The sequence below is a fragment of the Phallusia mammillata genome, chromosome 6 (genome assembly GCF_965637545.1).
Source record: "Phallusia mammillata chromosome 6, kaPhaMamm4.hap1.1, whole genome shotgun sequence".
In the NCBI taxonomy this organism is placed as follows: domain Eukaryota; kingdom Metazoa; phylum Chordata; class Ascidiacea; order Phlebobranchia; family Ascidiidae; genus Phallusia; species Phallusia mammillata.
This window is the reverse complement of record NC_137257.1, coordinates 79,120-105,296: the sequence shown is the minus strand read 5'-3', so window position 1 is coordinate 105,296 and position 26,177 is coordinate 79,120. Positions and strand designations below refer to the sequence as shown.

Below are 26,177 nucleotides of genomic sequence, written 5' to 3'. Positions count from 1 at the left end.
ACTCATTGATTTATTCATAGTATAAATCATTAGTTGAGTGTTTCTTGGCACATGTAGGTTTTTCAACCAGTGTCCTCAAATATTTAAGAGGCTCCTAGGTGGATTTTTGGCGAATAGTACCATAACACATTATCTCGCCAAACATTTTTTGTTTGCCTTATCTACTGCTCTTCGTATATGTTGCAGGTGGCCACATAAGTTCAATTCGCTTTCCATGCGAACTGTTGTCTTAGCGGGATGCAGTGGTGATGCAGGAGGTAGAAGAAATCATTGCAATAAACTCCTTTGGGCTACAAAATACAGTGCTTTTGCTGCATGATCAGAAGTATCCACCAGCGTATGTACACAAAAATGCTGTCTTTGCAATTTCGAACAGCTATCCTAGGTAAATGCTGCAAAATGACACTTATACAATTAGTCTTTTTCCTGTTTTTTTTTTGTAGTGCAATGTTTATGTGTTGTACCTAAACAAATCCCACAGCCTGGCAATGAGTTGTGGCAAACATATTGTCATCTTCTGCTTTAGAGTGTAGAAAACAAATATAGAATCGATGCATTTACTGCTTTGATTAGATCAGTGGTTCTTAACCTTTTTTCTGTTGTTACCCACAAAATGTTTTGATGGATATCAATTACCCCTTTTTAGAAAAATATCACCTAACATTTTTGGGGTCTAAATTATCCTTACTACTACAAAGGAAACAAATGCTACCTCATGCCTATGATGCCTATCACTAACTGGACTATACCGTCAATTGTATATGAAACAGATGTTTACGAGAGACTCTAGTTCTAGTTTGATGACATCACAAATAGCATGGTTATGAGTAAAACATATTGAGACTGTTAGAGTAGAAGTGCATAACAACATTTGCCATCGAAGTTACTTCTTTTTTATTTTGAAAACATTGCAGGACGCAGAGAAATTTATTTAGTTTGACTTTTTATTGAATTATTTTGAATAAATTTTAGCCTCATTACAAAATTTTTGCTGGTTACAATAATGATAATTAAGAATCTAAAAATAACTATAACAGAAAATCTATGTTACCCCTTTCAATATGCCAAATTACCACTTTGGGGGTAACTACCCACAGGTTAAGAACCACTGGATTAGATCTTAAATTTATATATTGTTGATTTTGTTTTAGGTTTGAGATATTGGCTAACTTCTTTGTTTTGGAAGACAGCACAGTATCTTTTAATCAGGAATTTTAATGTGAGGTGATATGTCAACTTTTATTTGTTTGATTTTAATGTATATACTACATGGTTTGGAATAAAATACTCTTGGAGTAGCATGTTTATCGAAAGCATTCGTGACCCCCACTAAAATGGTAAACAACCCTATCTTAGGTCGCAACACATAGGTTAAACACCACTGGTGTAGATTCTGCTCAAACCATTGGTAGCTGTTGTTTTTTTGTTGTTTGATGCACAGGTATATTTTTCTTTTAGATGTTAAACTTTTCTGTTTTTAACAGGTTTGTTTGGTCACATGATCCAACATGTGTTCATCCAGATTACAAGTGACATCCATCATGAGTCTTTTATGCAAGCCTGATATAGAAAAGATTGGATTATTATGGATCCCTTTCCCTGAAGGGGACACATATTGATTTTACTCAAAATGTTTTTGTTTTTTTCTTCTTTTTTCTTCTACCCAAAGTTTGTCCGACTCTTTTTTTCATTTAATGTTTGATGGCTTTTCCTGAAACTTATACAGATGGTAGATATAGTTATGTTAATGTGCATCCCACTTTGTTTGTCCGGATAATCGTAGTATTTACCCCACCAGCCCCCTAAAATGGGTGAGTTTGTGAACAATGTCAGAATTGGCTAAAATTTGGATAGCTTATAAAGTATGCCAATTATCGTTATTGCACCATTGCAGTTCGGGGGTTGTTAACAGCCCTTTGACTTTCAACTTTGCATATGTGGGGACCCATGAGTTTTTGCCTGCAGAAACAACCAAGGTTATAAAAGACGATGGCTAATATGGGACCCAATACAAAAAAAGGATAGGAAATTAATGTATGTTTTAAAAATAGATCATAGTGTATGTGCAAGAGCAATGTGTTCTAAGCCACCCTTCTAGTTTTCTGTTGTTTAATGCCCCAATGTATTCCTTTGAGATGTTAAACTTTTCTGTTTTTAACTGGTTTGCTTGGTCACATGATCCAACATGTGCTCATCTAAACATTTTTTGTTTGCCTTACCTACTTCTCTTTGCATGTATTGTAGGTGACCACATAAGTTCCATTCGCTTTCCATGTGAGCTGTTGTCTTAGCAGGATGCAGTGGTGATGCAGGATGTGGAAGGAATCATTGCAATAAAAAGTGCTTTTGCTGCATGATCAGAAGTATACACACAAAAATGTTGTCGTTGCAATTTGACACAGGTAACCAAGGTAGCTCCTGTAAATGATACCCATTTTTGTATTTATTTTCAGTGTTTATGTGTTGCCCACGAACAAATCCCACAGCCTGTTCTTGGAAACTCTTTGGCACACTGCCCGACATACATATGCAAATTTCATACTCGGGTCAGTTTGTGCAACTGCTCAGCCGAGCAGCGAGCATCAAAACAACAGTGCTCGGTACCGAGTACTCGGGTTCTAGCTCGGCTTGGCCCATCCCTTGCCAATAAGGTACATAAGAACGACCTGATTTAATTGCGTAAATAAGCGTGCCCCCGAAAAACAGTATGAAGTTCGCTTGTCATTTCCGTTTTGCTTACATGAACGAACTGTAACTTTTCAAGCTATGTCTGACTGCAATTCCGAATTGGCTCTTGAAAACCGTTTAATTTTATCTCATTTCGTTTACGTTTTATGGCCAGTAAGGTATATTAAGAACGACCTGATTTAATCGCGTTAATAGTCTTGCACTCGAAAAAAATGAAGTTCGCTTGTCATTTCCGTTTTGCTTACATGAACGAATTGAAACTTTTCAAGCTATGTCTCACTGCAATTCCGAATTGGCTCGTGAAAACCGTTTAATTTTATCTCATTTCGTTTACGTTTTATAGCCAGTAAGGTATATTAAGAACGACCTGATTTAATCGCGTTAATAGTCTTGCACTCGAAAAAAAAATGAAGTTCGCTTGTCATTTCCGTTTTGCTTACATGAACGAACTGTAACTTTTCAAGCTATTTCAGACTGCAATTCCGAATTGGCTGGTGAAAACCGTTTAATTTTATCTCATTTCGTTTACGTTTTATAGCCGATAAGCTATATTAAGAACGACCTGATTTAATCGCGTTAATAGTCTTGCACTCGAAAAAAATGAAGTTCGCTTGTCATTTCCGTTTTGCTTACATGAACGAATTGAAACTTTTCAAGCTATGTCTCACTGCAATTCCGAATTGGTTCGTGAAAACTGTTTAATTTTATCTCATTTCGTTTACGTTTTATAGCCAGTAAGGTATATTAAGAACGACCTGATTTAATCGCGTTAATAGTCGTGTCCCCGAAAAACAGTATGAAGTTCGCTTGTCATTTCCGTTTTGCTTACATGAACGAATTGAAACTTTGCAAGCTGTGTCTGACTGGAATTCCTAATTGGCTCGTGAAAACCGTTTAATTTTATCTCATTTCGTTTACGTTTTATGCCCAGTAAGGTATATTAAGAACGACCTGATTTAATCGCGTTAATAGTCTTGCCCTCGAAATAAAATGAAGTTCGCTTGTCATTTCCGTTTTGCTTACATGAACGAATTGAAACTTTTCAAGCTATGTCTCACTGCAATTCCGAATTGGCTCGTGAAAACCGTTTAATTTTATCTCATTTCGTTTACGTTTTATAGCCAGTAAGGTATATTAAGAACGACCTGATTTAATCGCGTTAATAGTCTTGCCCTCGAAAAAAAATGAAGTTCGCTTGTCATTTCCGTTTTGCTTACATGAACGAATTGAAACTTTTTAAGCTATGTCTCACTGCAATTCCGAATTGGCTCGTGAAAACCGTTTGATTTTATCTCATTTCGTTTACGTTTTATAGCCAGTAAGGTATATTAAGAACGACCTGATTTAATCGCGTTAATAGTCTTGCCCTCGAAAAAAAATGAAGTTCGCTTGTCATTTCCGTTTTGCTTACATGAACGAATTGAAACTTTTCAAGCTATGTCTGACTGCAATTCCGAATTGGCTCGTGAAAACCGTTTAATTTTATCTCATTTCGTTTACGTTTTATGGCCAATAAGGTATATTAAGAACGACCTGATTTAATCGCGTTAATAGTCTTGCCCTCGAAAAAAAATGAAGTTCGTTTGTCATTTCCGTTTTGCTTACATGAACGAACTGTAACTTTTCAAGCTATGTCTCACTGCAATTCCGAATTGGCTCGTGAAAACCGTTTAATTTTATCTCATTTCGTTTACGTTTTATAGCCAATAAGGTATATTAAGAACGACCTGATTTAATCGCGTTAATAGTCTTGCCCTCGAAAAAAAATGAAGTTCGCTTGTCATTTCCGTTTTGCTTACATGAACGAATTGAAACTTTTTAAGCTATGTCTAAATACAATTCCGAATTGGCTCGTGAAAACCGTTTAATTTTATCTCATTTCGTTTACGTTTTATAGCCAGTAAGGTATATTAAGAATGACCTGATTTAATCGCGTTAATAGTCGTGCCCCCGAAAAACAGTATGAAATTCGCTTGTCATTTCCGTTTTGCTTACATGAACGAATTGAAACTTTTCAAGCTATGTCTAAATGCAATTCCGAATTGGCTCGTGCAAACTGTTTAATTTTATCTCATTTCGTTTACGTTTTATAGCCAATAAGGTATATTAAGAACGACCTGATTTAATTGCGTTAATAGTCTTGCCCACGAAAAAAAAGAAGTTCGCTTGTCATTTCCGTTTTGCTTACATGAACGAATTGAAACTTTTCAAGCTATGTCTGACTGGAATTCCGAATTGGCTCGTGAAAACCGTTTGATTTTATCTCATTTCGTTTACGTTTTATAGCCAATAATGTATATTAAGAACGACCTGATTTAATCGCGTTAATAGTCTTGCCCTCGAAAAAAAAATGAAGTTCGCTTGTCATTTCCGTTTTGCTTACATAAACGAATTGAAACTTTTCAAGCTATGTCTCACTGCAATTCCGAATTGGCTCGTGAAAACCGTTTAATTTTATCTCATTTCGTTTACGTTTTATGGCCAGTAAGGTATATTAAGAACGACCTGATTTAATCGCGTTAATAGTCGTGCCCCCGAAAAACAGTATGAAATTCGCTTGTCATTTCCGTTTTGCTTACATGAACGAATTGAAACTTTTCAAGCTATGTCTAAATGCAATTCCGAATTGGCTCGTTCAAACCGTTTAATTTTATCTCATTTCGTTTACGTTTTATAGCCAATAAGGTATATTAAGAACGACCTGATTTAATTGCGTTAATAGTCTTGCCCACGAAAAAAAAAGAAGTTCGCTTGTCATTTCCGTTTTGCTTACATGAACGAATTGAAACTTTTCAAGCTATGTCTGACTGGAATTCCGAATTGGCTCGTGAAAACCGTTTAATTTTATCTCATTTCGTTTACGTTTTATAGCCAATAAGGTATATTAAGAACGACCTGATTTAATCGCGTTAATAGTCTTGCCCTCGAAAAAAAAAAAGAAGTTCGCTTGTCATTTCCGTTTTGCTTACATGAACGAATTGAAACTTTTCAAGCTATGTCTCACTGCAATTCCGAATTGGCTCGTGAAAACCGTTTAATTTTATCTCATTTCGTTTACGTTTTATAGCCAGTAAGGTATATTAAGAACGACCTGATTTAATCGCGTTAATAGTCGTGTCCCCGAAAAACAGTATGAAGTTCGCTTGTCATTTCCGTTTTGCTTACATGAACGAATTGAAACTTTTCAAGCTATGTCTGACTGGAATTCCGAATTGGCTCGTGCAAACTGTTTAATTTTATCTCATTTCGTTTACGTTTTATAGCCAATAAGGTATATTAAGAACGACCTGATTTAATTGCGTTAATAGTCTTGCCCACGAAAAAAAAGAAGTTCGCTTGTCATTTCCGTTTTGCTTACATGAACGAATTGAAACTTTTCAAGCTATGTCTGACTGGAATTCCGAATTGACTCGTGAAAACCGTTTGATTTTATCTCATTTCGTTTACGTTTTATAGCCAATAAGGTATATTAAGAACGACCTGATTTAATCGCGTTAATAGTCTTGCCCTCGAAAAAAAAAAGAAGTTCGCTTGTCATTTCCGTTTTGCTTACATGAACGAATTGAAACTTTTCAAGCTATGTCTCACTGCAATTCCGAATTGGCTCGTGAAAACCGTTTAATTTTATCTCATTTCGTTTACGTTTTATAGCCAGTAAGGTATATTAAGAACGACCTGATTTAATCGCGTTAATAGTCGTGTCCCCGAAAAACAGTATGAAGTTCGCTTGTCATTTCCGTTTTGCTTACATGAACGAATTGAAACTTTTCAAGCTGTGTCTGACTGGAATTCCTAATTGCCTCGTGAAAACCGTTTAATTTTATCTCATTTCTTTTACGTTTTATGGCCAGTAAGGTATATTAAGAACGACCTGATTTAATCGCGTTAATAGTCTTGCCCTCGAAAAAAAATGAAGTTTGCTTGTCATTTCCGTTTTGCTTATATGAACGAATTGAAACTTTTCAAGCTATGTCTCACTGCAATTCCGAATTGGCTCGTGAAAACCGTTTGATTTTATCTCATTTCGTTTACGTTTTATAGCCAGTAAGGTATATTAAGAACGACCTGATTTAATCGCGTTAATAGTCTTGCCCTCGAAAAAAAATGAAGTTCGCTTGTCATTTCCGTTTTGCTTACATGAACGAATTGAAACTTTTCAAGCTATGTCTGACTGCAATTCCGAATTGGCTCGTGAAAACCGTTTAATTTTATCTCATTTCGTTTACGTTTTATGGCCAATAAGGTATATTAAGAACGACCTGATTTAATCGCGTTAATAGTCTTGCCCTCGAAAAAAAATGAAATTCGTTTGTCATTTCCGTTTTGCTTACATGAACGAACTGTAACTTTTCAAGCTATGTCTCACTGCAATTCCGAATTGGCTCGTGAAAACCGTTTAATTTTATCTCATTTCGTTTACCTTTTATAGCCAATAAGGTATATTAAGAACGACCTGATTTAATCGCGTTAATAGTCTTGCACTCGAAAAAAAATGAAGTTCGCTTGTCATTTCCGTTTTGCTTACATGAACGAATTGAAACTTTTTAAGCTATGTCTAAATACAATTCCGAATTGGCTCGTGAAAACCGTTGAATTTTATCTCATTTCGTTTACGTTTTATAGCCAGTAAGGTATATTAAGAACGACCTGATTTAATCGCGTTAATAGTCGTGCCCCCGAAAAACAGTATGAAATTCGCTTGTCATTTCCGTTTTGCTTACATGAACGAATTGAAACTTTTCAAGCTATGTCTAAATGCAATTCCGAATTGGCTCGTTCAAACCGTTTAATTTTATCTCATTTCGTTTACGTTTTATAGCCAATAAGGTATATTAAGAACGACCTGATTTAATCGCGTTAATAGTCTTGCACTCGAAAAAAAAATGAAGTTCGCTTGTCATTTCCGTTTTGCTTACATGAACGAACTGTAACTTTTCAAGCTATTTCAGACTGCAATTCCGAATTGGCTCGTGAAAACCGTTTAATTTTATCTCATTTCGTTTACGTTTTATAGCCGATAAGCTATATTAAGAACGACCTGATTTAATCGCGTTAATAGTCTTGCACTCGAAAAAAATGAAGTTCGCTTGTCATTTCCGTTTTGCTTACATGAACGAATTGAAACTTTTCAAGCTATGTCTCACTGCAATTCCGAATTGGTTCGTGAAAACCGTTTAATTTTATCTCATTTCGTTTACGTTTTATGGCCAGTAAGATATATTAAGAACGACCTGATTTAATCGCGTTAATAGTCTTGCACTCGAAAAAAATGAAATTCGCTTGTCATTTCCGTTTTGCTTACATGAACGAATTGAAACTTTTCAAGCTATGTCTCACTGCAATTCCGAATTGGTTCGTGAAAACCGTTTAATTTTATCTCATTTCGTTTACGTTTTATAGCCGATAAGGTATATTAAGAACGACCTGATTTAATCGCGTTAATAGTCTTGCACTCGAAAAAAAATGAAGTTCGCTTGTCATTTCCGTTTTGCTTACATGAACGAATTGAAACTTTTTAAGCTATGTCTAAATACAATTCCGAATTGGCTCGTGAAAACCGTTTAATTTTATCTCATTTCGTTTACGTTTTATAGCCAGTAAGGTATATTAAGAACGACCTGATTTAATCGCGTTAATAGTCGTGTCCCCGAAAAACAGTATGAAGTTCGCTTGTCATTTCCGTTTTGCTTACATGAACGAATTGAAACTTTTCAAGCTGTGTCTGACTGGAATTCCTAATTGGCTCGTGAAAACCGTTTAATTTTATCTCATTTCGTTTACGTTTTATGGCCAGTAAGGTATATTAAGAACGACCTGATTTAATCGCGTTAATAGTCTTGCCCTCGAAAAAAAATGAAGTTCGCTTGTCATTTCCGTTTTGCTTACATGAACGAATTGAAACTTTTCAAGCTATGTCTCACTGCAATTCCGAATTGGCTCGTGAAAACCGTTTAATTTTATCTCATTTCGTTTACGTTTTATAGCCAATAAGGTATATTAAGAACGACCTGATTTAATCGCGTTAATAGTCTTGCCCTCGAAAAAAAATGAAGTTCGCTTGTCATTTCCGTTTTGCTTACATGAACGAATTGAAACTTTTTAAGCTATGTCTAAATACAATTCCGAATTGGCTCGTGAAAACCGTTTAATTTTATCTCATTTCGTTTACGTTTTATAGCCAGTAAGGTATATTAAGAACGACCTGATTTAATCGCGTTAATAGTCGTGCCCCCGAAAAACAGTATGAAATTCGCTTGTCATTTCCGTTTTGCTTACATGAACGAATTGAAACTTTTCAAGCTATGTCTAAATGCAATTCCGAATTGGCTCGTGCAAACTGTTTAATTTTATCTCATTTCGTTTACGTTTTATAGCCAATAAGGTATATTAAGAACGACCTGATTTAATTGCGTTAATAGTCTTGCCCACGAAAAAAAAGAAGTTCGCTTGTCATTTCCGTTTTGCTTACATGAACAAATTGAAACTTTTCAAGCTATGTCTGACTGGAATTCCGAATTGGCTCGTGAAAACCGTTTAATTTTATCTCATTTCGTTTACGTTTTATAGCCAATAATGTATATTAAGAACGACCTGATTTAATCGCGTTAATAGTCTTGCCCTCGAAAAAAAAATGAAGTTCGCTTGTCATTTCCGTTTTGCTTACATAAACGAATTGAAACTTTTCAAGCTATGTCTCACTGCAATTCCGAATTGGCTCGTGAAAACCGTTTAATTTTATCTCATTTCGTTTACGTTTTATGGCCAGTAAGGTATATTAAGAACGACCTTATTTAATCGCGTTAATAGTCGTGCCCCCGAAAAACAGTATGAAATTCGCTTGTCATTTCCGTTTTGCTTACATGAACGAATTGAAACTTTTCAAGCTATGTCTAAATGCAATTCCGAATTGGCTCGTGAAAACCGTTTAATTTTATCTCATTTCGTTTACGTTTTATAGCCAATAAGGTATATTAAGAACGACCTGATTTAATTGCGTTAATAGTCTTGCCCACGAAAAAAAAAGAAGTTCGCTTGTCATTTCCGTTTTGCTTACATGAACGAATTGAAACTTTTCAAGCTATGTCTGACTGGAATTCCGAATTGGCTCGTGAAAACCGTTTAATTTTATCTCATTTCGTTTACGTTTTATAGCCAATAAGGTATATTAAGAACGACCTGATTTAATCGCGTTAATAGTCTTGCCCTCGAAAAAAAAAAGAAGTTCGCTTGTCATTTCCGTTTTGCTTACATGAACGAATTGAAACTTTTCAAGCTATGTCTCACTGCAATTCCGAATTGGTTCGTGAAAACCGTTTAATTTTATCTCATTTCGTTTACGTTTTATAGCCAGTAAGGTATATTAAGAACGACCTGATTTAATCGCGTTAATAGTCGTGTCCCCGAAAAACAGTATGAAGTTCGCTTGTCATTTCCGTTTTGCTTACATGAACGAATTGAAACTTTTCAAGCTGTGTCTGACTGGAATTCCTAATTGCCTCGTGAAAACCGTTTAATTTTATCTCATTTCTTTTACGTTTTATGGCCAGTAAGGTATATTAAGAACGACCTGATTTAATAGCGTTAATAGTCTTGCCCTCGAAAAAAAATGAAGTTTGCTTGTCATTTCCGTTTTGCTTACATGAACGAGTTGAAACTTTTCAAGCTATGTCTCACTGCAATTCCGAATTGGCTCGTGAAAACCGTTTGATTTTATCTCATTTCGTTTACGTTTTATAGCCAGTAAGGTATATTAAGAACGACCTGATTTAATCGCGTTAATAGTCGTGTCCCCGAAAAACAGTATGAAGTTCGCTTGTCATTTCCGTTTTGCTTACATGAACGAATTGAAACTTTTCAAGCTGTGTCTGACTGGAATTCCTAATTGGCTCGTGAAAACCGTTTAATTTTTTCTCATTTCGTTTACGTTTTATAGCCAATAATGTATATTAAGAACGACCTGATTTAATCGCGTTAATAGTCTTGCCCTCGAAAAAAAAATGAAGTTCGCTTGTCATTTCCGTTTTGCTTACATGAACGAATTGAAACTTTTCAAGCTATGTCTCACTGCAATTCCGAATTGGCTCGTGAAAACCGTTTAATTTTATCTCATTTCGTTTACGTTTTATAGCCAATAAGGTATATTAAGAACGACCTGATTTAATCGCGTTAATCGTCTTGCACTCGAAAAAAATGAAGTTCGCTTGTCATTTCCGTTTTGCTTACATGAACGAATTGAAACTTTTTAAGCTATGTCTCACTGCAATTCCGAATTGGCTGGTGACAACCGTTTGATTTTATCTCATTTCGTTTACGTTTTATAGCCAATAAGGTATATTAAGAACGACCTGATTTAATCGCGTTAATAGTCTTGCCCTCGAAAAAAAAAGAAGTTCGCTTGTCATTTCCGTTTTGCTTACATGAACGAATTGAAACTTTTCAAGCTATGTCTCACTGCAATTCCGAATTGGCTCGTGAAAACCGTTTAATTTTATCTCATTTCGTTTACGTTTTATAGCCAGTAAGGTATATTAAGAACGACCTGATTTAATCGCGTTAATAGTCGTGTCCCCGAAAAACAGTATGAAGTTCGCTTGTCATTTCCGTTTTGCTTACATGAACGAATTGAAACTTTTCAAGCTGTGTCTGACTGGAATTCCTAATTGCCTCGTGAAAACCGTTTAATTTTATCTCATTTCTTTTACGTTTTATGGCCAGTAAGGTATATTAAGAACGACCTGATTTAATCGCGTTAATAGTCTTGCCCTCGAAAAAAAATGAAGTTTGCTTGTCATTTCCGTTTTGCTTATATGAACGAATTGAAACTTTTCAAGCTATGTCTCACTGCAATTCCGAATTGGCTCGTGAAAACCGTTTGATTTTATCTCATTTCGTTTACGTTTTATAGCCAGTAAGGTATATTAAGAACGACCTGATTTAATCGCGTTAATAGTCTTGCCCTCGAAAAAAAATGAAGTTCGCTTGTCATTTCCGTTTTGCTTACATGAACGAATTGAAACTTTTCAAGCTATGTCTGACTGCAATTCCGAATTGGCTCGTGAAAACCGTTTAATTTTATCTCATTTCGTTTACGTTTTATGGCCAATAAGGTATATTAAGAACGACCTGATTTAATCGCGTTAATAGTCTTGCCCTCGAAAAAAAATGAAATTCGTTTGTCATTTCCGTTTTGCTTACATGAACGAACTGTAACTTTTCAAGCTATGTCTCACTGCAATTCCGAATTGGCTCGTGAAAACCGTTTAATTTTATCTCATTTCGTTTACCTTTTATAGCCAATAAGGTATATTAAGAACGACCTGATTTAATCGCGTTAATAGTCTTGCACTCGAAAAAAAATGAAGTTCGCTTGTCATTTCCGTTTTGCTTACATGAACGAATTGAAACTTTTTAAGCTATGTCTAAATACAATTCCGAATTGGCTCGTGAAAACCGTTGAATTTTATCTCATTTCGTTTACGTTTTATAGCCAGTAAGGTATATTAAGAACGACCTGATTTAATCGCGTTAATAGTCGTGCCCCCGAAAAACAGTATGAAATTCGCTTGTCATTTCCGTTTTGCTTACATGAACGAATTGAAACTTTTCAAGCTATGTCTAAATGCAATTCCGAATTGGCTCGTGCAAACTGTTTAATTTTATCTCATTTCGTTTACGTTTTATAGCCAATAAGGTATATTAAGAACGACCTGATTTAATTGCGTTAATAGTCTTGCCCACGAAAAAAAAGAAGTTCGCTTGTCATTTCCGTTTTGCTTACATGAACGAATTGAAACTTTTCAAGCTATGTCTGACTGGAATTCCGAATTGGCTCGTGAAAACCGTTTGATTTTATCTCATTTCGTTTACGTTTTATAGCCAATAATGTATATTAAGAACGACCTGATTTAATCGCGTTAATAGTCTTGCCCTCGAAAAAAAAATGAAGTTCGCTTGTCATTTCCGTTTTGCTTACATAAACGAATTGAAACTTTTCAAGCTATGTCTCACTGCAATTCCGAATTGGCTCGTGAAAACCGTTTAATTTTATCTCATTTCGTTTACGTTTTATGGCCAGTAAGGTATATTAAGAACGACCTGATTTAATCGCGTTAATAGTCGTGCCCCCGAAAAACAGTATGAAATTCGCTTGTCATTTCCGTTTTGCTTACATGAACGAATTGAAACTTTTCAAGCTATGTCTAAATGCAATTCCGAATTGGCTCGTTCAAACCGTTTAATTTTATCTCATTTCGTTTACGTTTTATAGCCAATAAGGTATATTAAGAACGACCTGATTTAATTGCGTTAATAGTCTTGCCCACGAAAAAAAAAGAAGTTCGCTTGTCATTTCCGTTTTGCTTACATGAACGAATTGAAACTTTTCAAGCTATGTCTGACTGGAATTCCGAATTGGCTCGTGAAAACCGTTTAATTTTATCTCATTTCGTTTACGTTTTATAGCCAATAAGGTATATTAAGAACGACCTGATTTAATCGCGTTAATAGTCTTGCCCTCGAAAAAAAAAAAGAAGTTCGCTTGTCATTTCCGTTTTGCTTACATGAACGAATTGAAACTTTTCAAGCTATGTCTCACTGCAATTCCGAATTGGCTCGTGAAAACCGTTTAATTTTATCTCATTTCGTTTACGTTTTATAGCCAGTAAGGTATATTAAGAACGACCTGATTTAATCGCGTTAATAGTCGTGTCCCCGAAAAACAGTATGAAGTTCGCTTGTCATTTCCGTTTTGCTTACATGAACGAATTGAAACTTTTCAAGCTATGTCTGACTGGAATTCCGAATTGGCTCGTGCAAACTGTTTAATTTTATCTCATTTCGTTTACGTTTTATAGCCAATAAGGTATATTAAGAACGACCTGATTTAATTGCGTTAATAGTCTTGCCCTCGAAAAAAAATGAAGTTCGCTTGTCATTTCCGTTTTGCTTACATGAACGAATTGAAACTTTTCAAGCTATGTCTGACTGCAATTCCGAATTGGCTCGTGAAAACCGTTTAATTTTATCTCATTTCGTTTACGTTTTATGGCCAATAAGGTATATTAAGAACGACCTGATTTAATCGCGTTAATAGTCTTGCCCTCGAAAAAAAATGAAATTCGTTTGTCATTTCCGTTTTGCTTACATGAACGAACTGTAACTTTTCAAGCTATGTCTCACTGCAATTCCGAATTGGCTCGTGAAAACCGTTTAATTTTATCTCATTTCGTTTACCTTTTATAGCCAATAAGGTATATTAAGAACGACCTGATTTAATCGCGTTAATAGTCTTGCACTCGAAAAAAAATGAAGTTCGCTTGTCATTTCCGTTTTGCTTACATGAACGAATTGAAACTTTTTAAGCTATGTCTAAATACAATTCCGAATTGGCTCGTGAAAACCGTTGAATTTTATCTCATTTCGTTTACGTTTTATAGCCAGTAAGGTATATTAAGAACGACCTGATTTAATCGCGTTAATAGTCGTGCCCCCGAAAAACAGTATGAAATTCGCTTGTCATTTCCGTTTTGCTTACATGAACGAATTGAAACTTTTCAAGCTATGTCTAAATGCAATTCCGAATTGGCTCGTGCAAACCGTTTAATTTTATCTCATTTCGTTTACGTTTTATAGCCAATAAGGTATATTAAGAACGACCTGATTTAATCGCGTTAATAGTCTTGCACTCGAAAAAAAAATGAAGTTCGCTTGTCATTTCCGTTTTGCTTACATGAACGAACTGTAACTTTTCAAGCTATTTCAGACTGCAATTCCGAATTGGCTCGTGAAAACCGTTTAATTTTATCTCATTTCGTTTACGTTTTATAGCCGATAAGCTATATTAAGAACGACCTGATTTAATCGCGTTAATAGTCTTGCACTCGAAAAAAATGAAGTTCGCTTGTCATTTCCGTTTTGCTTACATGAACGAATTGAAACTTTTCAAGCTATGTCTCACTGCAATTCCGAATTGGTTCGTGAAAACCGTTTAATTTTATCTCATTTCGTTTACGTTTTATGGCCAGTAAGATATATTAAGAACGACCTGATTTAATCGCGTTAATAGTCTTGCACTCGAAAAAAATGAAATTCGCTTGTCATTTCCGTTTTGCTTACATGAACGAATTGAAACTTTTCAAGCTATGTCTCACTGCAATTCCGAATTGGTTCGTGAAAACCGTTTAATTTTATCTCATTTCGTTTACGTTTTATAGCCGATAAGGTATATTAAGAACGACCTGATTTAATCGCGTTAATAGTCTTGCACTCGAAAAAAAATGAAGTTCGCTTGTCATTTCCGTTTTGCTTACATGAACGAATTGAAACTTTTTAAGCTATGTCTAAATACAATTCCGAATTGGCTCGTGAAAACCGTTTAATTTTATCTCATTTCGTTTACGTTTTATAGCCAGTAAGGTATATTAAGAACGACCTGATTTAATCGCGTTAATAGTCGTGTCCCCGAAAAACAGTATGAAGTTCGCTTGTCATTTCCGTTTTGCTTACATGAACGAATTGAAACTTTTCAAGCTGTGTCTGACTGGAATTCCTAATTGGCTCGTGAAAACCGTTTAATTTTATCTCATTTCGTTTACGTTTTATGGCCAGTAAGGTATATTAAGAACGACCTGATTTAATCGCGTTAATAGTCTTGCCCTCGAAAAAAAATGAAGTTCGCTTGTCATTTCCGTTTTGCTTACATGAACGAATTGAAACTTTTCAAGCTATGTCTCACTGCAATTCCGAATTGGCTCGTGAAAACCGTTTAATTTTATCTCATTTCGTTTACGTTTTATAGCCAATAAGGTATATTAAGAACGACCTGATTTAATCGCGTTAATAGTCTTGCCCTCGAAAAAAAATGAAGTTCGCTTGTCATTTCCGTTTTGCTTACATGAACGAATTGAAACTTTTTAAGCTATGTCTAAATACAATTCCGAATTGGCTCGTGAAAACCGTTTAATTTTATCTCATTTCGTTTACGTTTTATAGCCAGTAAGGTATATTAAGAACGACCTGATTTAATCGCGTTAATAGTCGTGCCCCCGAAAAACAGTATGAAATTCGCTTGTCATTTCCGTTTTGCTTACATGAACGAATTGAAACTTTTCAAGCTATGTCTAAATGCAATTCCGAATTGGCTCGTGCAAACTGTTTAATTTTATCTCATTTCGTTTACGTTTTATAGCCAATAAGGTATATTAAGAACGACCTGATTTAATTGCGTTAATAGTCTTGCCCACGAAAAAAAAGAAGTTCGCTTGTCATTTCCGTTTTGCTTACATGAACAAATTGAAACTTTTCAAGCTATGTCTGACTGGAATTCCGAATTGGCTCGTGAAAACCGTTTAATTTTATCTCATTTCGTTTACGTTTTATAGCCAATAATGTATATTAAGAACGACCTGATTTAATCGCGTTAATAGTCTTGCCCTCGAAAAAAAAATGAAGTTCGCTTGTCATTTCCGTTTTGCTTACATAAACGAATTGAAACTTTTCAAGCTATGTCTCACTGCAATTCCGAATTGGCTCGTGAAAACCGTTTAATTTTATCTCATTTCGTTTACGTTTTATGGCCAGTAAGGTATATTAAGAACGACCTTATTTAATCGCGTTAATAGTCGTGCCCCCGAAAAACAGTATGAAATTCGCTTGTCATTTCCGTTTTGCTTACATGAACGAATTGAAACTTTTCAAGCTATGTCTAAATGCAATTCCGAATTGGCTCGTGAAAACCGTTTAATTTTATCTCATTTCGTTTACGTTTTATAGCCAATAAGGTATATTAAGAACGACCTGATTTAATTGCGTTAATAGTCTTGCCCACGAAAAAAAAAGAAGTTCGCTTGTCATTTCCGTTTTGCTTACATGAACGAATTGAAACTTTTCAAGCTATGTCTGACTGGAATTCCGAATTGGCTCGTGAAAACCGTTTAATTTTATCTCATTTCGTTTACGTTTTATAGCCAATAAGGTATATTAAGAACGACCTGATTTAATCGCGTTAATAGTCTTGCCCTCGAAAAAAAAAAGAAGTTCGCTTGTCATTTCCGTTTTGCTTACATGAACGAATTGAAACTTTTCAAGCTATGTCTCACTGCAATTCCGAATTGGTTCGTGAAAACCGTTTAATTTTATCTCATTTCGTTTACGTTTTATAGCCAGTAAGGTATATTAAGAACGACCTGATTTAATCGCGTTAATAGTCGTGTCCCCGAAAAACAGTATGAAGTTCGCTTGTCATTTCCGTTTTGCTTACATGAACGAATTGAAACTTTTCAAGCTGTGTCTGACTGGAATTCCTAATTGCCTCGTGAAAACCGTTTAATTTTATCTCATTTCTTTTACGTTTTATGGCCAGTAAGGTATATTAAGAACGACCTGATTTAATAGCGTTAATAGTCTTGCCCTCGAAAAAAAATGAAGTTTGCTTGTCATTTCCGTTTTGCTTACATGAACGAGTTGAAACTTTTCAAGCTATGTCTCACTGCAATTCCGAATTGGCTCGTGAAAACCGTTTGATTTTATCTCATTTCGTTTACGTTTTATAGCCAGTAAGGTATATTAAGAACGACCTGATTTAATCGCGTTAATAGTCGTGTCCCCGAAAAACAGTATGAAGTTCGCTTGTCATTTCCGTTTTGCTTACATGAACGAATTGAAACTTTTCAAGCTGTGTCTGACTGGAATTCCTAATTGGCTCGTGAAAACCGTTTAATTTTTTCTCATTTCGTTTACGTTTTATAGCCAATAATGTATATTAAGAACGACCTGATTTAATCGCGTTAATAGTCTTGCCCTCGAAAAAAAAATGAAGTTCGCTTGTCATTTCCGTTTTGCTTACATGAACGAATTGAAACTTTTCAAGCTATGTCTCACTGCAATTCCGAATTGGCTCGTGAAAACCGTTTAATTTTATCTCATTTCGTTTACGTTTTATAGCCAATAAGGTATATTAAGAACGACCTGATTTAATCGCGTTAATCGTCTTGCACTCGAAAAAAATGAAGTTCGCTTGTCATTTCCGTTTTGCTTACATGAACGAATTGAAACTTTTTAAGCTATGTCTCACTGCAATTCCGAATTGGCTGGTGACAACCGTTTGATTTTATCTCATTTCGTTTACGTTTTATAGCCAATAAGGTATATTAAGAACGACCTGATTTAATCGCGTTAATAGTCTTGCCCTCGAAAAAAAAAGAAGTTCGCTTGTCATTTCCGTTTTGCTTACATGAACGAATTGAAACTTTTCAAGCTATGTCTCACTGCAATTCCGAATTGGCTCGTGAAAACCGTTTAATTTTATCTCATTTCGTTTACGTTTTATAGCCAGTAAGGTATATTAAGAACGACCTGATTTAATCGCGTTAATAGTCGTGTCCCCGAAAAACAGTATGAAGTTCGCTTGTCATTTCCGTTTTGCTTACATGAACGAATTGAAACTTTTCAAGCTGTGTCTGACTGGAATTCCTAATTGCCTCGTGAAAACCGTTTAATTTTATCTCATTTCTTTTACGTTTTATGGCCAGTAAGGTATATTAAGAACGACCTGATTTAATCGCGTTAATAGTCTTGCCCTCGAAAAAAAATGAAGTTTGCTTGTCATTTCCGTTTTGCTTATATGAACGAATTGAAACTTTTCAAGCTATGTCTCACTGCAATTCCGAATTGGCTCGTGAAAACCGTTTGATTTTATCTCATTTCGTTTACGTTTTATAGCCAGTAAGGTATATTAAGAACGACCTGATTTAATCGCGTTAATAGTCTTGCCCTCGAAAAAAAATGAAGTTCGCTTGTCATTTCCGTTTTGCTTACATGAACGAATTGAAACTTTTCAAGCTATGTCTGACTGCAATTCCGAATTGGCTCGTGAAAACCGTTTAATTTTATCTCATTTCGTTTACGTTTTATGGCCAATAAGGTATATTAAGAACGACCTGATTTAATCGCGTTAATAGTCTTGCCCTCGAAAAAAAATGAAATTCGTTTGTCATTTCCGTTTTGCTTACATGAACGAACTGTAACTTTTCAAGCTATGTCTCACTGCAATTCCGAATTGGCTCGTGAAAACCGTTTAATTTTATCTCATTTCGTTTACCTTTTATAGCCAATAAGGTATATTAAGAACGACCTGATTTAATCGCGTTAATAGTCTTGCACTCGAAAAAAAATGAAGTTCGCTTGTCATTTCCGTTTTGCTTACATGAACGAATTGAAACTTTTTAAGCTATGTCTAAATACAATTCCGAATTGGCTCGTGAAAACCGTTGAATTTTATCTCATTTCGTTTACGTTTTATAGCCAGTAAGGTATATTAAGAACGACCTGATTTAATCGCGTTAATAGTCGTGCCCCCGAAAAACAGTATGAAATTCGCTTGTCATTTCCGTTTTGCTTACATGAACGAATTGAAACTTTTCAAGCTATGTCTAAATGCAATTCCGAATTGGCTCGTGCAAACTGTTTAATTTTATCTCATTTCGTTTACGTTTTATAGCCAATAAGGTATATTAAGAACGACCTGATTTAATTGCGTTAATAGTCTTGCCCACGAAAAAAAAGAAGTTCGCTTGTCATTTCCGTTTTGCTTACATGAACGAATTGAAACTTTTCAAGCTATGTCTGACTGGAATTCCGAATTGGCTCGTGAAAACCGTTTGATTTTATCTCATTTCGTTTACGTTTTATAGCCAATAATGTATATTAAGAACGACCTGATTTAATCGCGTTAATAGTCTTGCCCTCGAAAAAAAAATGAAGTTCGCTTGTCATTTCCGTTTTGCTTACATAAACGAATTGAAACTTTTCAAGCTATGTCTCACTGCAATTCCGAATTGGCTCGTGAAAACCGTTTAATTTTATCTCATTTCGTTTACGTTTTATGGCCAGTAAGGTATATTAAGAACGACCTGATTTAATCGCGTTAATAGTCGTGCCCCCGAAAAACAGTATGAAATTCGCTTGTCATTTCCGTTTTGCTTACATGAACGAATTGAAACTTTTCAAGCTATGTCTAAATGCAATTCCGAATTGGCTCGTTCAAACCGTTTAATTTTATCTCATTTCGTTTACGTTTTATAGCCAATAAGGTATATTAAGAACGACCTGATTTAATTGCGTTAATAGTCTTGCCCACGAAAAAAAAAGAAGTTCGCTTGTCATTTCCGTTTTGCTTACATGAACGAATTGAAACTTTTCAAGCTATGTCTGACTGGAATTCCGAATTGGCTCGTGAAAACCGTTTAATTTTATCTCATTTCGTTTACGTTTTATAGCCAATAAGGTATATTAAGAACGACCTGATTTAATCGCGTTAATAGTCTTGCCCTCGAAAAAAAAAAAGAAGTTCGCTTGTCATTTCCGTTTTGCTTACATGAACGAATTGAAACTTTTCAAGCTATGTCTCACTGCAATTCCGAATTGGCTCGTGAAAACCGTTTAATTTTATCTCATTTCGTTTACGTTTTATAGCCAGTAAGGTATATTAAGAACGACCTGATTTAATCGCGTTAATAGTCGTGTCCCCGAAAAACAGTATGAAGTTCGCTTGTCATTTCCGTTTTGCTTACATGAACGAATTGAAACTTTTCAAGCTATGTCTGACTGGAATTCCGAATTGGCTCGTGCAAACTGTTTAATTTTATCTCATTTCGTTTACGTTTTATAGCCAATAAGGTATATTAAGAACGACCTGATTTAATTGCGTTAATAGTCTTGCCCACGAAAAAAAAGAAGTTCGCTTGTCATTTCCGTTTTGCTTACATGAACGAATTGAAACTTTTCAAGCTATGTCTGACTGGAATTCCGAATTGACTCGTGAAAACCGTTTGATTTTATCTCATTTCGTTTACGTTTTATAGCCAATAAGGTATATTAAGAACGACCTGATTTAATCGCGTTAATAGTCTTGCCCTCGAAAAAAAAAAGAAGTTCGCTTGTCATTTCCGTTTTGCTTACATGAACGAATTGAAACTTTTCAAGCTATGTCTCACTGCAATTCCGAATTGGCTCGTGAAAACCGTTTAATTTTATCTCATTTCGTTTACGTTTTATAGCCAGTAAGGTATATTAAGAACGACCTGATTTAATCGCGTTAATAGTCGTGTCCCCGAAAAACAGTATGAAGTTCGCTTGTCATTTCCGTTTTGCTTACATGAACGAATTGAAACTTTTCAAGCTGTGTCTGACTGGAATTCCTAATTGCCTCGTGAAAACCGTTTAATTTTATCTCATTTCTTTTACGTTTTATGGCCAGTAAGGTATATTAAGAACGACCTGATTTAATCGCGTTAATAGTCTTGCCCTCGAAAAAAAATGAAGTTTGCTTGTCATTTCCGTTTTGCTTATATGAACGAATTGAAACTTTTCAAGCTATGTCTCACTGCAATTCCGAATTGGCTCGTGAAAACCGTTTGATTTTATCTCATTTCGTTTACGTTTTATAGCCAGTAAGGTATATTAAGAACGACCTGATTTAATCGCGTTAATAGTCTTGCCCTCGAAAAAAAATGAAGTTCGCTTGTCATTTCCGTTTTGCTTACATGAACGAATTGAAACTTTTCAAGCTATGTCTGACTGCAATTCCGAATTGGCTCGTGAAAACCGTTTAATTTTATCTCATTTCGTTTACGTTTTATGGCCAATAAGGTATATTAAGAACGACCTGATTTAATCGCGTTAATAGTCTTGCCCTCGAAAAAAAATGAAATTCGTTTGTCATTTCCGTTTTGCTTACATGAACGAACTGTAACTTTTCAAGCTATGTCTCACTGCAATTCCGAATTGGCTCGTGAAAACCGTTTAATTTTATCTCATTTCGTTTACCTTTTATAGCCAATAAGGTATATTAAGAACGACCTGATTTAATCGCGTTAATAGTCTTGCACTCGAAAAAAAATGAAGTTCGCTTGTCATTTCCGTTTTGCTTACATGAACGAATTGAAACTTTTTAAGCTATGTCTAAATACAATTCCGAATTGGCTCGTGAAAACCGTTGAATTTTATCTCATTTCGTTTACGTTTTATAGCCAGTAAGGTATATTAAGAACGACCTGATTTAATCGCGTTAATAGTCGTGCCCCCGAAAAACAGTATGAAATTCGCTTGTCATTTCCGTTTTGCTTACATGAACGAATTGAAACTTTTCAAGCTATGTCTAAATGCAATTCCGAATTGGCTCGTGCAAACCGTTTAATTTTATCTCATTTCGTTTACGTTTTATAGCCAATAAGGTATATTAAGAACGACCTGATTTAATCGCGTTAATAGTCTTGCACTCGAAAAAAAAATGAAGTTCGCTTGTCATTTCCGTTTTGCTTACATGAACGAACTGTAACTTTTCAAGCTATTTCAGACTGCAATTCCGAATTGGCTCGTGAAAACCGTTTAATTTTATCTCATTTCGTTTACGTTTTATAGCCGATAAGCTATATTAAGAACGACCTGATTTAATCGCGTTAATAGTCTTGCACTCGAAAAAAATGAAGTTCGCTTGTCATTTCCGTTTTGCTTACATGAACGAATTGAAACTTTTCAAGCTATGTCTCACTGCAATTCCGAATTGGTTCGTGAAAACCGTTTAATTTTATCTCATTTCGTTTACGTTTTATGGCCAGTAAGATATATTAAGAACGACCTGATTTAATCGCGTTAATAGTCTTGCACTCGAAAAAAATGAAATTCGCTTGTCATTTCCGTTTTGCTTACATGAACGAATTGAAACTTTTCAAGCTATGTCTCACTGCAATTCCGAATTGGTTCGTGAAAACCGTTTAATTTTATCTCATTTCGTTTACGTTTTATAGCCGATAAGGTATATTAAGAACGACCTGATTTAATCGCGTTAATAGTCTTGCACTCGAAAAAAAATGAAGTTCGCTTGTCATTTCCGTTTTGCTTACATGAACGAATTGAAACTTTTTAAGCTATGTCTAAATACAATTCCGAATTGGCTCGTGAAAACCGTTTAATTTTATCTCATTTCGTTTACGTTTTATAGCCAGTAAGGTATATTAAGAACGACCTGATTTAATCGCGTTAATAGTCGTGTCCCCGAAAAACAGTATGAAGTTCGCTTGTCATTTCCGTTTTGCTTACATGAACGAATTGAAACTTTTCAAGCTGTGTCTGACTGGAATTCCTAATTGGCTCGTGAAAACCGTTTAATTTTATCTCATTTCGTTTACGTTTTATGGCCAGTAAGGTATATTAAGAACGACCTGATTTAATCGCGTTAATAGTCTTGCCCTCGAAAAAAAATGAAGTTCGCTTGTCATTTCCGTTTTGCTTACATGAACGAATTGAAACTTTTCAAGCTATGTCTCACTGCAATTCCGAATTGGCTCGTGAAAACCGTTTAATTTTATCTCATTTCGTTTACGTTTTATAGCCAATAAGGTATATTAAGAACGACCTGATTTAATCGCGTTAATAGTCTTGCCCTCGAAAAAAAATGAAGTTCGCTTGTCATTTCCGTTTTGCTTACATGAACGAATTGAAACTTTTTAAGCTATGTCTAAATACAATTCCGAATTGGCTCGTGAAAACCGTTTAATTTTATCTCATTTCGTTTACGTTTTATAGCCAGTAAGGTATATTAAGAACGACCTGATTTAATCGCGTTAATAGTCGTGCCCCCGAAAAACAGTATGAAATTCGCTTGTCATTTCCGTTTTGCTTACATGAACGAATTGAAACTTTTCAAGCTATGTCTAAATGCAATTCCGAATTGGCTCGTGCAAACTGTTTAATTTTATCTCATTTCGTTTACGTTTTATAGCCAATAAGGTATATTAAGAACGACCTGATTTAATTGCGTTAATAGTCTTGCCCACGAAAAAAAAGAAGTTCGCTTGTCATTTCCGTTTTGCTTACATGAACAAATTGAAACTTTTCAAGCTATGTCTGACTGGAATTCCGAATTGGCTCGTGAAAACCGTTTAATTTTATCTCATTTCGTTTACGTTTTATAGCCAATAATGTATATTAAGAACGACCTGATTTAATCGCGTTAATAGTCTTGCCCTCGAAAAAAAAATGAAGTTCGCTTGTCATTTCCGTTTTGCTTACATAAACGAATTGAAACTTTTCAAGCTATGTCTCACTGCAATTCCGAATTGGCTCGTGAAAACCGTTTAATTTTATCTCATTTCGTTTACGTTTTATGGCCAGTAAGGTATATTAAGAACGACCTTATTTAATCGCGTTAATAGTCGTGCCCCCGAAAAACAGTATGAAATTCGCTTGTCATTTCCGTTTTGCTTACATGAACGAATTGAAACTTTTCAAGCTATGTCTAAATGCAATTCCGAATTGGCTCGTGAAAACCGTTTAATTTTATCTCATTTCGTTTACGTTTTATAGCCAATAAGGTATATTAAGAACGACCTGATTTAATTGCGTTAATAGTCTTGCCCACGAAAAAAAAAGAAGTTCGCTTGTCATTTCCGTTCTGCTTACATGAACGAATTGAAACTTTTCAAGCTATGTCTGACTGGAATTCCGAATTGGCTCGTGAAAACCGTTTAATTTTATCTCATTTCGTTTACGTTTTATAGCCAATAAGGTATATTAAGAACGACCTGATTTAATCGCGTTAATAGTCTTGCCCTCGAAAAAAAAAAGAAGTTCGCTTGTCATTTCCGTTTTGCTTACATGAACGAATTGAAACTTTTCAAGCTATGTCTCACTGCAATTCCGAATTGGTTCGTGAAAACCGTTTAATTTTATCTCATTTCGTTTACGTTTTATAGCCAGTAAGGTATATTAAGAACGACCTGATTTAATCGCGTTAATAGTCGTGTCCCCGAAAAACAGTATGAAGTTCGCTTGTCATTTCCGTTTTGCTTACATGAACGAATTGAAACTTTTCAAGCTGTGTCTGACTGGAATTCCTAATTGCCTCGTGAAAACCGTTTAATTTTATCTCATTTCTTTTACGTTTTATGGCCAGTAAGGTATATTAAGAACGACCTGATTTAATAGCGTTAATAGTCTTGCCCTCGAAAAAAAATGAAGTTTGCTTGTCATTTCCGTTTTGCTTACATGAACGAGTTGAAACTTTTCAAGCTATGTCTCACTGCAATTCCGAATTGGCTCGTGAAAACCGTTTGATTTTATCTCATTTCGTTTACGTTTTATAGCCAGTAAGGTATATTAAGAACGACCTGATTTAATCGCGTTAATAGTCGTGTCCCCGAAAAACAGTATGAAGTTCGCTTGTCATTTCCGTTTTGCTTACATGAACGAATTGAAACTTTTCAAGCTGTGTCTGACTGGAATTCCTAATTGGCTCGTGAAAACCGTTTAATTTTTTCTCATTTCGTTTACGTTTTATAGCCAATAATGTATATTAAGAACGACCTGATTTAATCGCGTTAATAGTCTTGCCCTCGAAAAAAAAATGAAGTTCGCTTGTCATTTCCGTTTTGCTTACATGAACGAATTGAAACTTTTCAAGCTATGTCTCACTGCAATTCCGAATTGGCTCGTGAAAACCGTTTAATTTTATCTCATTTCGTTTACGTTTTATAGCCAATAAGGTATATTAAGAACGACCTGATTTAATCGCGTTAATCGTCTTGCACTCGAAAAAAATGAAGTTCGCTTGTCATTTCCGTTTTGCTTACATGAACGAATTGAAACTTTTTAAGCTATGTCTCACTGCAATTCCGAATTGGCTGGTGACAACCGTTTGATTTTATCTCATTTCGTTTACGTTTTATAGCCAATAAGGTATATTAAGAACGACCTGATTTAATCGCGTTAATAGTCTTGCCCTCGAAAAAAAAAGAAGTTCGCTTGTCATTTCCGTTTTGCTTACATGAACGAATTGAAACTTTTCAAGCTATGTCTCACTGCAATTCCGAATTGGCTCGTGAAAACCGTTTAATTTTATCTCATTTCGTTTACGTTTTATAGCCAGTAAGGTATATTAAGAACGACCTGATTTAATCGCGTTAATAGTCGTGTCCCCGAAAAACAGTATGAAGTTCGCTTGTCATTTCCGTTTTGCTTACATGAACGAATTGAAACTTTTCAAGCTGTGTCTGACTGGAATTCCTAATTGCCTCGTGAAAACCGTTTAATTTTATCTCATTTCTTTTACGTTTTATGGCCAGTAAGGTATATTAAGAACGACCTGATTTAATCGCGTTAATAGTCTTGCCCTCGAAAAAAAATGAAGTTTGCTTGTCATTTCCGTTTTGCTTATATGAACGAATTGAAACTTTTCAAGCTATGTCTCACTGCAATTCCGAATTGGCTCGTGAAAACCGTTTGATTTTATCTCATTTCGTTTACGTTTTATAGCCAGTAAGGTATATTAAGAACGACCTGATTTAATCGCGTTAATAGTCTTGCCCTCGAAAAAAAATGAAGTTCGCTTGTCATTTCCGTTTTGCTTACATGAACGAATTGAAACTTTTCAAGCTATGTCTGACTGCAATTCCGAATTGGCTCGTGAAAACCGTTTAATTTTATCTCATTTCGTT

At 35.2% G+C, this 26,177-nt stretch overlaps 1 pseudogene across 1 annotated transcript in view; it reads left to right on the top strand.

Annotated features, from left to right (window-relative positions):
* Positions 1-26,177, top strand: part of LOC145233477 (uncharacterized) — a 57,313-nt pseudogene that overhangs the window by 1,529 nt on the left and 29,607 nt on the right. Inside the window, exons 4-6 of the transcript XR_013861107.1 lie at positions 187-385; positions 1,152-1,224; positions 1,485-2,402. The product of XR_013861107.1 is annotated as an uncharacterized LOC145233477 (transcript). The remainder of the gene's footprint in view (positions 1-186; positions 386-1,151; positions 1,225-1,484; positions 2,403-26,177) is intronic.